The sequence below is a fragment of the Microtus pennsylvanicus genome, chromosome 3 (genome assembly GCF_037038515.1).
Source record: "Microtus pennsylvanicus isolate mMicPen1 chromosome 3, mMicPen1.hap1, whole genome shotgun sequence".
Lineage (NCBI taxonomy): Eukaryota > Metazoa > Chordata > Mammalia > Rodentia > Cricetidae > Microtus > Microtus pennsylvanicus.
In genome coordinates, this window is record NC_134581.1 from 86,940,308 (window position 1) to 86,953,586 (window position 13,279).

The following is a 13,279-nucleotide window of genomic DNA, read 5'->3' on the forward strand; positions in this document are numbered from 1 at the left end:
CTAGCTCCTGGATAAAAGAACCAATCAGCAAATATTAATTACAAAATGGAAAAGTTGTTGAATTGGGCCTCAGTTTGAGGGGAGAAGCCCACTCTCCTTGGAGTCTCTCTCCCTGACACTGACACCATCTTTGGGGTTTGTAATTTGGTTACCTGAAAGGGGAGGGAGGGATGTGACAACCAGAAGTGTTCAAATCAGATCCTGCAGGAGCATTAACAGTCACCCACATTAAGGGCCAGCTACATATTCATAGCCTTGGAGAGCTCAGATAAAAATACGACTTTTTGAAATTTTGATTTGTGATCATTTCTGAATCCATATGTACTCATTAAATGCCATTGAATAAATTTTTAATAATGAGCAGGAATTTGACAAACGACCTGCCTTAGCAGAACAAAGAGATTTAACACAGCAGGTTTCACACGGCCAGGGGAAAATACCAGGAGAGTGTTAAAATCCCATTTGTTAAAGTATATTGTATTAGGTTCAAGCTGTCCATTTAGAGACTGGTCGCTTATAATAATCATTGTCAAGGTGGCAAAGAGTCCTGTGTCAGTATCCAAAGGAAAATTTACTTCATATCTGCAAAAATAAATAGGCTTGATGCTAGCTCTGTGTGCATATATTCCTGACAGTACTTTCACAGGTAGAAAAAACATTCTTACCACTGTATTAAGCTCTGCCAAAGAACAAACCATCATGGTGTGTTTGTGTGTGTGTTTCCTATTATTAAATTTCTCATCTCTTTATTCTCTAAGGTTTAAAATCAAGAGAGATGACTGTAAGAAATGAATGTCATGTAAACTATACAGAAAGCAAACAAAGCAACCTTTGACTGAGATGATCAAGATTAAAAAGAAGACAATAATGAGGTTTTGTTTTTGTGGTTTGAGGCTGTGATATGTGTGTATGCGTGCACTGCTGTAGGATATTTATACTGAAGCTGCTTAGAGTCAAAGCTGGCCAAACAGCTAAGTTTATTTAATTAAGGTTCTGTCTTTTGGTGGGTCCATTTGTTCCTTGCTGCTTTCATTGTTGGTGGTCATTACTCATCGGTTGATCACTGGGAAACCAGAGGCTACTCTTCCTTGGCTTCCATTAGCAAATGCAACATTATTCATCACCAGGCTCCCAACTGATAGTTACTGAGAGAATGAAAAGTATGTTTTCTTTACAGTGTTCAGTTTATAATGTAATTAAGAAGGCACATTTGCAAAATAAATAATATTACCGTATGGTCCAAAGCGGAGGATAAATGGCTTTTTCATTGCTCGGGGTTGGAAATACCATCAGCGGTGCTAAGCTCCATTAGCGTGGTTAACTGACAGTTATCTGTATAGATTACTGTGTTTCCTCTAGTTTTGTCTTTTGGGAACTAGAAGGAAACCACAATGGATCTCGGTTATTTGAACTCCATTTTTGGTAAATAGCAGATATAATTCCAAAATAATTGAAAATTGGTAAAATACAAAAAGTAATGTGGTAAATATGAACATAAAGGAATAGGATCTTAGACCTGAGTAGCTCCTGAAGGTTCCTATAGTCAAGCTTACATTATAGGACAAAAAAATATATCAGGGTACAGCAAGTTATGTGACCTGCTCAAAGTCACCCAGCAAAGGATCCAGGCATTCTGAATATCTTCCCTCTCTGCTTTCTAACTAATGAGTCCCTCTTTATTTCATTAAACCCCATACCAGGTAGCTAGCTGCTTTATTAATTCTCATTTTTTTTGCAGGTCAAGGCCAAGTACAAAGGAAATGCACCGTTACAGCCGACAAAGGGATTTGTTCTTTAGAGCTCCAAATGGGAAATAAATCAACAACCATTGGCAAAGCTGTGACTAATTTCTCCTGACCCTCACTGGTAGCATCTGTACAAGGAGAATCTAGTCTTTTATTTGCTGTAAAATTATGAATTGATAAATAAAGATTGTAGGTACTCAAGGTGTACATGGGCATAAGAGTTTGTCATACAGGTCTTTCATGTCTTTGGTTAGTGTTACCTCGAGATAGTTTATGATATTTGTGGCTATCGTAAATGGTGATGCTTCTCTGTTTCTTTCTCAGCACCTTTATCATTTATATATAGGAGAGCTACTGAAGTTTTTTGAGTTGATCTTGTATCCTGTCACATTACTGAAATTGTTTATCAGCTGTAAAAGTCTCCTCGTCAAACTTTTGGGGTCAGTTATGAATACAATCATATCATCCGCAAATAGCGAAAGTTTGACTTCTTTTCCAATTTGTAGCCTATTAATCTCCTTTTATTGTCTTATTGCTCTAGGTAGAGCTTCAAATGCTCTGTTGAAGAGGTATGGAGACAGTGGGCAGCCTTGTCTTGTTCCTGATTTTAGTGGAATCACTTTTCCTCTCCATTTTATTTGATGTTGTCTGTTGGCTTGCTGTATATTGCTTTTATTATGTTTATATACGATCTTTGCATCCCTGATCTCTCCAAGACCTTTATCTCGAAGAGGTGTTGGATTTTGCCAAATGCTTTCTCAGCATCTAATGAGATGATCATATGTTTTTTCTTTCAGTTTATATTATGGATTAGATTGATAGATTTTCATATGTTGAACAAGCTCTGCATCTCTGGGATGATGCCAACTTGATCATGGTGGATGATTTTTTTTTTGATGATTTTTTTTTTTTGGATTGGTTTTGCCAGTATTTTATTGAGTGTTTTTTCATCAATGTTCATGAAACTGATAGCAGGCAAAACTGCATAGGACAAAATTAGGCCCACTGAATGTGGGGGACAGTTGTGAGTCTTGAACAGTCTGTGGGGCCACTGGCAGGGGGACCAGGATTTAACCCTAGTGTTTGAACTGGCATCTAAGAGCACATTCCTTTCAGAGGTATACCTTGCTCTGTTTAGATATGGGGGAAGGGCCTTGGTCTTACCTTGAAGTGAAGTGTCAGACTTTGTTGACTCCCCATGGGAAGCCTTGTCCTTTCTGAGGAGTGGATGGGGAGGTGAGGTGGGGGGAAGGTGGAGGAAGTGGGAACGAGGATAGCTATATAAAATGAGAAAAGATTTTATTTAAAAAATTCTTAGGGAAAAGAGTTTGTTTTATAGATACTCAAGCTGTACATGGGCGCGAGAGTGTGCATTGTTCTCTGCATGCTTGAAAACATTGTTTCTTCCATGTTTCTGAAAGCATTTGCTCTGTTATATATGGTTCCTTTCTGATAGGAAGTAATGAATGTAGAACCTTTCCTTTTTTTTTTTTTGGATGGAAATAGAAAACACTATCCTGAGTGAGGTAAGCCAGACCCAAAAAGAGGAACATGGGATGTACTCACTCATATTTGGTTTCTAGCCATAAACCAAGGACATTGAGCTTATAATTAGTGATCCTAGAGAAGCTAAATAAGGAGAACCCAAAGAAAAACATATAGGCATCCTCCTGAATATTAACCTTCAGCAAGCGATGAAAGGAGACAGAGACAGAGACCCAAATTGGAGCACAGGACTGAAATCTCAAGGTCCAAATCAGGAGCAGAAGGAGAGAGAGCACGAGCATGGAACTCAGGACCGCGAGGGGTGCACCCACACACTGAAACAATGGGGATGTTCTATTGGGAACCTTTCCTTTTTTAAGGGCATTCATGGATGTCTCCTTTCTGCACAGCTTGCTGAAATAACCAGTTCCTGAAATAAACAAATAAAATCTTCATGTTGGGGCAACAGCAAGCCGACAGCTAACATCAAATTAAATGGAGAGAAACTCAAAGCCATCCCACTAAAATCAGGAACACAACAAGGCTATCCACTCTCTCCATACCTCTTCAATATAGTGCTTGAAGTTCTAGCAATAGCAATAAAACAACATAAGGGGATCAAGGGGATTCGAATTGGAAAGGAAGAAGTTAAACTTTCATTATTTGCAGATGATATGATAGTGTACATAAGCGAACCCAAAAACTCCACCAAAGAACTCCTACAGCTGATAAACACCTTTAGTAATGTGGCAGGATACAAGATTAACTCCAAAAAATTAGTTGCCCTCCTATACACAAAGGATAAAGAAGCAGAGAGGGAAATGAGAGAAGCTTCACCTTTCACAATAGCCACAAACAGCATAAAATATCTTGGGGTAATTCGAATCAAGGAAGTGAAAGATCTATTTGACAAGAACTTTAAGTCTTTGAAGAAAGAAATTGAAGAGGATACCAGAAAATGGAAGGACCTCCCTTGCTCTTGGATTGGGAGGGTCACGCAGTAAAAATGGCAATTCTACCAAAAGCAACTTAGAGATTTAATGCAATCCCCATCAAAATCCCATCAAAATTCTTCACAGACCTTGAGGGAACAATAATCAACTTTATATGGAAAAACAAAAAACCCAGGATAGCCAAAACATCCTCCATCCTCCTGCCAGCCTTTCCCACCTTACTTCACACACACAGCCTTCTTCTCATTGCCCTCTACCCACACTGCTTCCTGGCAGCTCTCAGCACATGGCCTTTCCTGCTTTGAAACAATAGTGACTACTCTTTTGTTTGATCAAACTACTATTCATGCCACTTTATTCTCATCCTTCAGGTTTCAGTTTCAATCTGACCTCCTCTAACAGATTTGTGACTGATTGTATCAAAAGAAGCCTCCTTGCTATTATTTAATATGCCTCTTGTGCCATACTGATTTTTTTTTTTTGAAAATCAAGTTCAAATAAAGTGTTAAGGCTTTGCAGGGAGAGTACTATCTCAAGTCGGTGTGCCCCAGAGACAGAAAGGGGAAGTGAGGTAGAGAAGAATGGTATACAAAACAAAGGAGAGTGTTTTTATGCAAGCCACCTCTTCACTGCTTCATGTCACCAAGGAGACAACGCACCTTTTAGCCACAGTGACCATAACAGAATGGGCAGATACAATAATGAGGTTCCTTATATTTTCTGCCATCCCCTCTCTTCCCTTGGTCAATAATTTCTCAATGGAACGTTAGTTAATCCCCTACATTTTTGGCTTTTCTACACCAGTTCAAGAAGTCAAGCCCTCCATCCTGTGTTACGGAATTGCACTTTTACTCTCTTGAGAAAAGCCAGAGACCCAGATGATGTGTCTAGATAACCTCAGAAGACACAATCACACAACCTACATAGAATCAGTAAAATAGGGCATTCTATAAGTGTAGAACATGTGAGAGACAGGATAGAGCTTGCAACTCAGAAGAATACTTCAGACAGACCAGAGATATGCCTTATGGGTTCTTTCTGGTGCATATTACAGACTATGAGCAGCTGTGAGGAGCTGGCACCTTCCCACTGTTTAGCACCTTCCCACTGTTTAGCAAAATAAGGGGAAGGAGAGAGGATCTCAAGAAGAGATGTCAGTGCAGTGCATGAAGACAGGAAAATTCTAACCAATTCTCCTCCCAAAAGGTAACTGAGGGGGCTGCTTTGTTTTTCTGTGACCAAAATACATGTGAGAACAGTTTAAGGTTAGGATCCAGTTATTTTGGTTCCTGGTTTTAGTGGTTTCCCCATCGTGTGTGTGTGTGTGTGTGTGTGTGTGTGTGTGTGTGTGTGTGTGTGTGTGGTTTGTGTGTGTGCATTTTTATGTTTATGTGTTGTGTATGTATATGTAGCAGAATTAAGTCCCAGCAGTCAGGAAATAAAGATAGCTGTAACAAAGGCAAGATAGCAGTCTCTGAGAATATACCCCCAGTAACCAAATTCCTCTAACAAGACCCTAACCATGCCAATTCCACCAACTTCCGTAGCCAATTGAACTCTGGATCCATCAGCAGATTAAACCATGAATTCTGCCAAATCTCTAAAGATATCACCATCTCTGGGAATTCCCTCAAATAAAAAACACCAGTTGTGCTTTTATAATGTCCTGGGTGTTTCTCAGTTCAACCCAGCTGACAGTCAAGGTTAACCATTGCAGAAGGGAGCAGCAATGCCAAAACATGCAGGAAGCTGGAGCTAATGGCAAATCACCTACAGAATGCTGCAGGCTCTAGAGAGACCATAGTTGCCAAAACTCTAGAAAGGAAGAAAGTAACGGGAAGGGGCAGTGGGTGTTCTCTGCAGCCAAACAGCCTGTCTAATGCAAAAAGGTACTAGACAACTAGGGAAGTTAGCCAGGTTTTATGAGGGTTGTTGTCCCTGGACACAAAATAAAATAAGAAAGGGTGGAAAAGGAGAGCTTGCGATGGCATTCTGAGATCATCAGCACAGTGAACAAGACTTCATTCAACAATAAAACATCACACCTTTGAAACATTGGCATTGCTCCAGTGTGTTTCATGGATGTTTCAGCCCCTCTGGAAGCAATGTTTTCTGCATGGTGGGAAGAAGAGACACACCATTCTACTTAAGTTGCCACAAGAACTACATAGACCCTCATATTCTCACTCATCTTCAATGCTAACTCACTGCTGTATTGAATTTTTACTAGGTGTGTCTCTTCTAAGTTTTCTTTTCTGTTCCATTGGACAGTGTGTCTAACTCTATGTTATCTTAATGGGATTAGTTTTAAAAGAATCCTTGACATTTAGATTTTGGGGAATTTTGACTATTTCTCATATTTTATGAATGACTAAGCAATGTTTGAGTCTTTGTTCATATATATTAATTATATTATCATTTTTCAATTCTTTGACAATAATTCTGAGAGAATGTTTTATATCATTATAGCACATTGGGAAAAATTATTGTTCCTAATTCATATGTTATGAAGAATGTCCATGTTTCCCTTATATAGGTCTTTTGAAATTCTACTGTGTTCTTTATGATTATTCCTTAAAAATCTTTTACATCTTTGGCAAACCATTTCCCTAGATAATCTATATCTTATATTTTTTCTTCCATTGAAATTATATTTTTCATACAATATATATCCTGGTTACAGTTTTCCCTCCCTCTTCCTTTTCCCAGTTCCTACCCACAACCTTTCCCATCTGGATCCATCCCCTTTTCTGTCTCTTCTTCAAAAACACACAGGCTTTTAAGAGTTAGTAATAAAATACAATAACACATAATAAGATAAAACAAAAAACAAACAAATCAGAATAGAATAAAACCCACAAACAGAAGGAAAATATCCCAAGAAGAGGTGCAAGAAACAGATATAGATGCAGAGACCACTCCCATGCACTTCGGGATCCCATAAAAAATTAAAAAAACAGAAGCTACAATATAGTTGTGAAACCTGGAGAGTTAAATAAATAAAGAAAAGAAGGGTAAAGTAAAAATAAAAACAAAAATTTAAAAAGTTCCTAACAGGAATTACGAAATAAGGAACCTTCAAAGCTGGTGTTAACTCCTTTTTTTCTTGGCCATCTACTGCTGGGCACATGGTCATCTACTCCTTGACATGTGTTGTGCCTTTAAGAGTAGTTTGATTCCCCAGTGAAATTCTCTTGGAGAAAATTAAATTTTTATTTGCAAGCTATTATCAATTGGAGATAGCTTCTGGATTATGGATGGAGCCTTATGTGCTCTTCTTTTAGCTCTAGGGTCCCATCTGGTGTACACTTTGCAGGCCCTGTGAATGTTGTTTCAGTGTCTGTGTGTTCATATATGGTCAGTCCTGCTATATTTAAAAGGGCCTGGTTTCTTGGTGACCTCTGTCCTCTCTGGCTCTTACATTCTTTCTGCCTCTTCCACATGGTTCCCTGATTCCTAAGGGGAGAGATTTGATGGAGACATTCCATTTAGGACTGAATGTCTCTGTATTTGTTTCCAACTCCTGCAGGAGGAAGTTTCTCTGATGATGGTTGAACAAGTCACTAACTTATGAGTATAGCAGAATATCATTAGGAGTCATCTCATTGTCTCATTCCTTTATAGAACACCAATGTTTGGATTTCCCCTAGCACTCTGGACACTATAGTCTCAGGTTCTTGGTCACCCCAAAGCACTGGGTATGGGTTCCACCTCATGAAGCAGACCTTAAATCAAATCAGATATGTATTGGTTACTCCCACAAGTTTGTGCCACCACTGTACCAGCATAACGTGCAGGAAGGACACCACTGTAGATCAAAAGGTTTGTAGCTGTGTGGGTGGTTGTTTCTCCTTTGGTAGTAAGGTGAGTGCTGTCTGGAACGTGGATCACTAATCAGTGGGTTTGTAGCTGTGTGGGTGGTTGTTTCTCCTTTGGTAGTAAGGTGAGTGCTGTCTGGAACGTGGATCACTAATCAGTGGGTTTGTAGCTGTGTGGGTGGTTGTTTCTCCTTTGGTAGTAAGGTGAGTGCCGTCTGGAACGTGGATCACTAATCAGTATAGGGAAGGCTCTAGGCAAACACCAACTCATCTTCTCCAAGTTCACTGAGCTGTGCCTGTGTTGTTTCCAGCAATAAGGTCTTACCAGCAGTTTGTCAAGAGCAACCTACAGCCTTTGCAACTGGCTAGGTTGTTTGGGGTGTTCCATGGAATGCCTTTTACCAACAATTCATTTATATTACATTTAGATGTAACCAATTCCTAATAATGAAGCTTTATTTGGTGATGTGAGATGTTCAGTTGGAACTCTGACTCCCGTTGAGATTGCATTTGTATATGTATATAATTTAGAAGCATCTGTTGCATTAGGTTTCCATATGACCCCATCAAGTGGTCCTTAATTTTAGCTGTCCCTCCCCATATTCCCTGCTTTGTCTGCCCTCTTCCCTCCCCCATCTCCATTTGATACTGTACTTCTAATTCACCCATTCCCATCCAATCATAACTATCTTTTCTATTTCCTTTTTAGAGAGATCTGTCTCTCCTCCTTTGTCCCTTACTCTAGACCTTAGCACTCTGTGGTTCTAAGGACTGTAATTTGCTTATCTTTGACTTAACAATTAACATCCCATATAAGTGAATGCATATAGTATTTGTCTTTCTAGTTCTGAGTTACCTCACTCAGGATATTTTTTTTCTAGTTCCATCCATATACCTGTGAATGATTATATTTTGCCACATTTTCTTTATCATTCATCTGATGACAAACATTTAAGTTGTGTTTCCAATTTCTAGCTATTATGATATAGCTGGATCTTGAGCTAGATGGATTTCTATTTTCTTGGGAACTACCACATTGATTTCCATAATGGCTGTGTAAGTTTGCACTCCCTGCAGCAGTGGATGAGTGTCTCACTTGCTCTACATCCCCACTAGCATTTTACTTTTTGATGAGAATAGCTTTCTTTTCTCTTATGGAGATAGCACATTCTAATTGTTGGCTTGTGAACACCTAATAGTGATCAAAATTTTATTAGTTTTAATTAGTTTTCCTATAGATTGATTTTGGATTTTACATATGCTTTCTTGCAATCTCTAAAAGTGATTGTCTGCTTCTTCCTTTCTAAGCATTTTCATATGCTTCTATCTTTACATTGTACCAAGTAGAGCCCTCAAATAAGTTACTGATTAGACTCACTAATTCTTTATTTATTTGGAGACAGGCTTTCTCTATATATAGTCCTTGCTGTCTGGCCATGCTTTTCTTTCTAGACTGACCTCAAATTATTAATCCTCTAGAGTGGACGATGCACACATGATGTGACACTGGGATAATTCTTTATTTTAAGGGGAGAGCTATTACCTAACTGATTTCTCAAGGCTCAATGTTTAATTCTTAATTTCCTAGAGTGATTGAAGTGCTTATTTGAGAATAAATAGGTCTAGATAGTTTTATGGGATACGTTTCCACTCTGTTAGCTCACTGGTCTGTTGCTTGCTCATGGTCCCTCAGTGCCTCTGCCCACCCAGTTCTCCTTTATAGGAGTCATTTCAGAGTTGGAAGCCTATGCAGCCCAAATTGTGAGAATAGTCAACTCGGCTTCAGTCCAGGGTGGAGGGAGGGTCTTGAAAGAGAATGGCCGCCATAGGCTCATATATTTGAATACTTGGTCCCCAGTTACTGGAACTAGTTAGTAAGGATTAAGAGGTGTACTCATATTGAAGTGGGTGTGACTTTGTTGGAGAAAGTGTGTCACTGTTGTTGGGCTTAGAAATTTTAAAATCCCAAGCCAGGGGTTGTGAATTGTAAGCTGGCTTTTATTTGTTTTATGTCTAAAGCCACTTATGAGTGAGTACACATGATATTTGTCTTTCTGGGTCTGGGTTACCTCACTCAATATGATGTTTTCTAGATCCATACATTTGTTCACAAATTTCAAAATGTCATTATTTTTTTCTGCTGTGTAGTACTCCATTGTGTAAATGTACCACATTTTCCTTATCTATTCTTCAGTTGAGGGGCATTTAGGTTGTTTCCAGGTTCTGTTATGAACACAGTTGAAGATAACAAGGAGGACCCTAAGAGAGATATACATGGATCTAATCTACATGGGAAGTAGAAAAAGACAAGATCTCTGGAGTAAATTGGGAGTGTGGGGATATGGAAGAGGGTAAAAGGGGAAGGGAGAGGAAGGAGGGGAGCAGAGAAAATATATAACTCAATAAAAACAATAAAGATATTTTAAAAAGAAAACAATAATAAAAATAAAATAAATATAAGTTAAAAAAAGAAAATCCCAAGCCAGGCCCAACCCCTACTCCGAGCTTGCTTGTGGATCAGGATGTAAAGCTCTCAACTACTGTGCCAATACAATGCCTGTCTGCTTCCTATTATGTGCTAACCCTCTAAAAGTGTAAGCAGGGGCCCAGTTACATGTTTTCTTCTGTAAGGATTGTCTTTGTCATTTGTTTCTTCACAGCAATAGACCGGTGACTAAGATCAAATGTGAACCACAGGGGGAATGGTAATTATGAGGAGAGAGAGAGAGAGAGAGAGAGAGAGAGAGAGAGAGAGAGAGAGAGAGCAGTTGCTTATTCATATATAGATTGACAGGGAAAAGAATAACAGTGTTTAAACACTTCATTTGTTTCTGGAGTTTGTAGCAATCTGTGGGAGGAACGTAAGTACTCAGGAAAAGAGGTGGCAGAGAAAAAAGAAAAACCGAGGAAGCCATTAGGTCCTAGGTGTGTTGTGTTGTTTCAGTTATCTCCTGTCCATGAATTTATATTTTAAATTTTCTGCTTAAAGAAGCTTCATTTTTCATCAATTGTCTTCTTGCAATAACTACTCCTGCTCCTCATGCACATGACTTGGGAAGATCCAGAAAATTTCTGTCTTGGGATCAGAAGAATCGCTGTGTTATGCTAACAAACAAACAAGGATCTCCCACTTTTGGCTCCAAAAAAGAAGTAACTTTCCATAAGCCAAATCCTTTTATATTCGGCGTTTTCAACCACTTAATTTTGACACTATGTGAATTTCCTAGGTAGCTAGAGCTCATATATATATATATATATATATATATATATATATATATATATATATATAATTTTGATGAAAATCTTTCTAAAATGCATTGCTAACTTCTTTTCCTTACTAAACAGAATATTCTTGTTATAAGCTAATCTTTTCCTGATGACTCAGGGCCATTGGCTTGCCTCAAATAGAGTGATTCCCTCGGGCATGGTAGTGGTACTAAGGGCTATGCGGCCAGCACTTACTGGACGTTGGCTGCCAGGCATTTCCAGTTAGTGTATCTTCTCTCTCCTCTTTCTGACACCTGACACATTTTCATGTGCCTGTTTCTAATTTATTACCCACTGTAACCTTTGAAGAACTTGTGGTTGCCAGGGGAAACCAGGAACACAAGGCTGTGAAATCAGTATCCTGAATATTCCTGACTGAGCCTGGGGAGCGTTTCACCCTTGGACAGGAAGACTGGTATTAGACAGTCATCTTCCATGAGGCTCAGGGGCCTAGATACAGTGTTTAGGAGACTGTTGTTTTAAGACTACAAATGGAAGAAAATCTTACTAAAAAAGGCTGGATGTCTTTGAATAATCAGTCAAAGAAAACAAACTAGGAACCTTTCCTGGATGAAATGTAGGTGAAGATCAGTCTGTCATGGATATTTCCTAGGTCAGAATAAATATGAGTTGTATTACTTTGGGATGCAGAAACAATGAAAAGGAGCAGAGACATTTTAATTCCCAGTGCCCAAGGTTTTCAGTCCATAATGGCATGGGAGGTAAGGCAGGATGGTTTAGTTCATGGAAGCAGGAAGATGTGATGGAGGGTGTTCCTCTGGGTGTAGACTGTAGACCGAGATACAGACAGGGTGGGACATGACCGAGAACCAGTATAACATGCAAAACTCCACCCCAAATGATCTGCCATTCAGACTGCACCTCTTCAGGGTTCCACAGTCTCCCAACAGAGAATGACTAACTAGGGAACAAGTGTTTGAAGAACAAATCTGTGAGGGGCATTTTAAGAAGATAAAAGTAGAATTAGCAAAATGTGCCATGGGCACTTTCTCTGTGCTCTAAGAAAGAATTTCATCAGTGGGAGGCCAGGTCGGGGACTTCTTGAGGTCAAGGCAGTGTTTGTGGATTGCTTGATTTGAAGAAGATCTCTGTTCATGTAAACAGTGATTCTTCCTGTCAGATGTATGGAAATGGCCAAAGGATGGCGGTGAGCATGTTGAAATATGTGGAAGGAAGGTCACTCGAATTTAAGGCTGGCCGATAATCTCAAAGTTCACTCTCTGATTAATTCAACTAATTTTCATAGATATTCAAATGTATTATTAACCTTTTGATATGAATGGGGGATTTTTCTCTTAATTCTGAAACTCACAGAAATTATCATGTGAATAACTCACACAATAAGCACATTTAAAATAAGTATAATGTGGTCATAGAGTTATTCTTTCCATCAACTTTATTCTTATTCTTTCTTCTTTTTATCTCTGCTGATTTTTTTTCTTTAAACCAACAAAGAACAAAGACAGGGAATTGGTTATAAGACATAGATGTTGGAGCAGAAAATAACAAAAACTTAATCCATTAGGTAGTGTGGGTAGCTCAACTTAGTCATCAACATCACTTCATTTCAATCAACTAAAACACAGCTGCTGCTGAGTACACTGTGAGCCGTGGTCTTGACCAACTTATTCTGAAGTCATAGCCTACATCTGTGTCACACCTTCTGGGGGCCATCAGATGAAAGACCATGGATGGAGGAAACATTGCTACTCACCCCTACTCCTGTTGACAAGTTCATCCATTCTTCCTTTGCAGAAACTGGAAACTGTTTCTCTGGGCTTTCAAGGCAGACCGGGAACCAGGAACAACCATGTGGTTCCCAGAAACTCCAGGCCTCAGAAATATCAGAAACAAATGGGGACTTCTGAAACACAGCCTCATGTGCTAAGCATGGCTGGATTCTTGTCTCTCCAGTGTGAAACAGCCATTGTTGAACTCCCCAGATCATATCTTTTAAGCCTAGACAGTAAATTATATATATATATATATA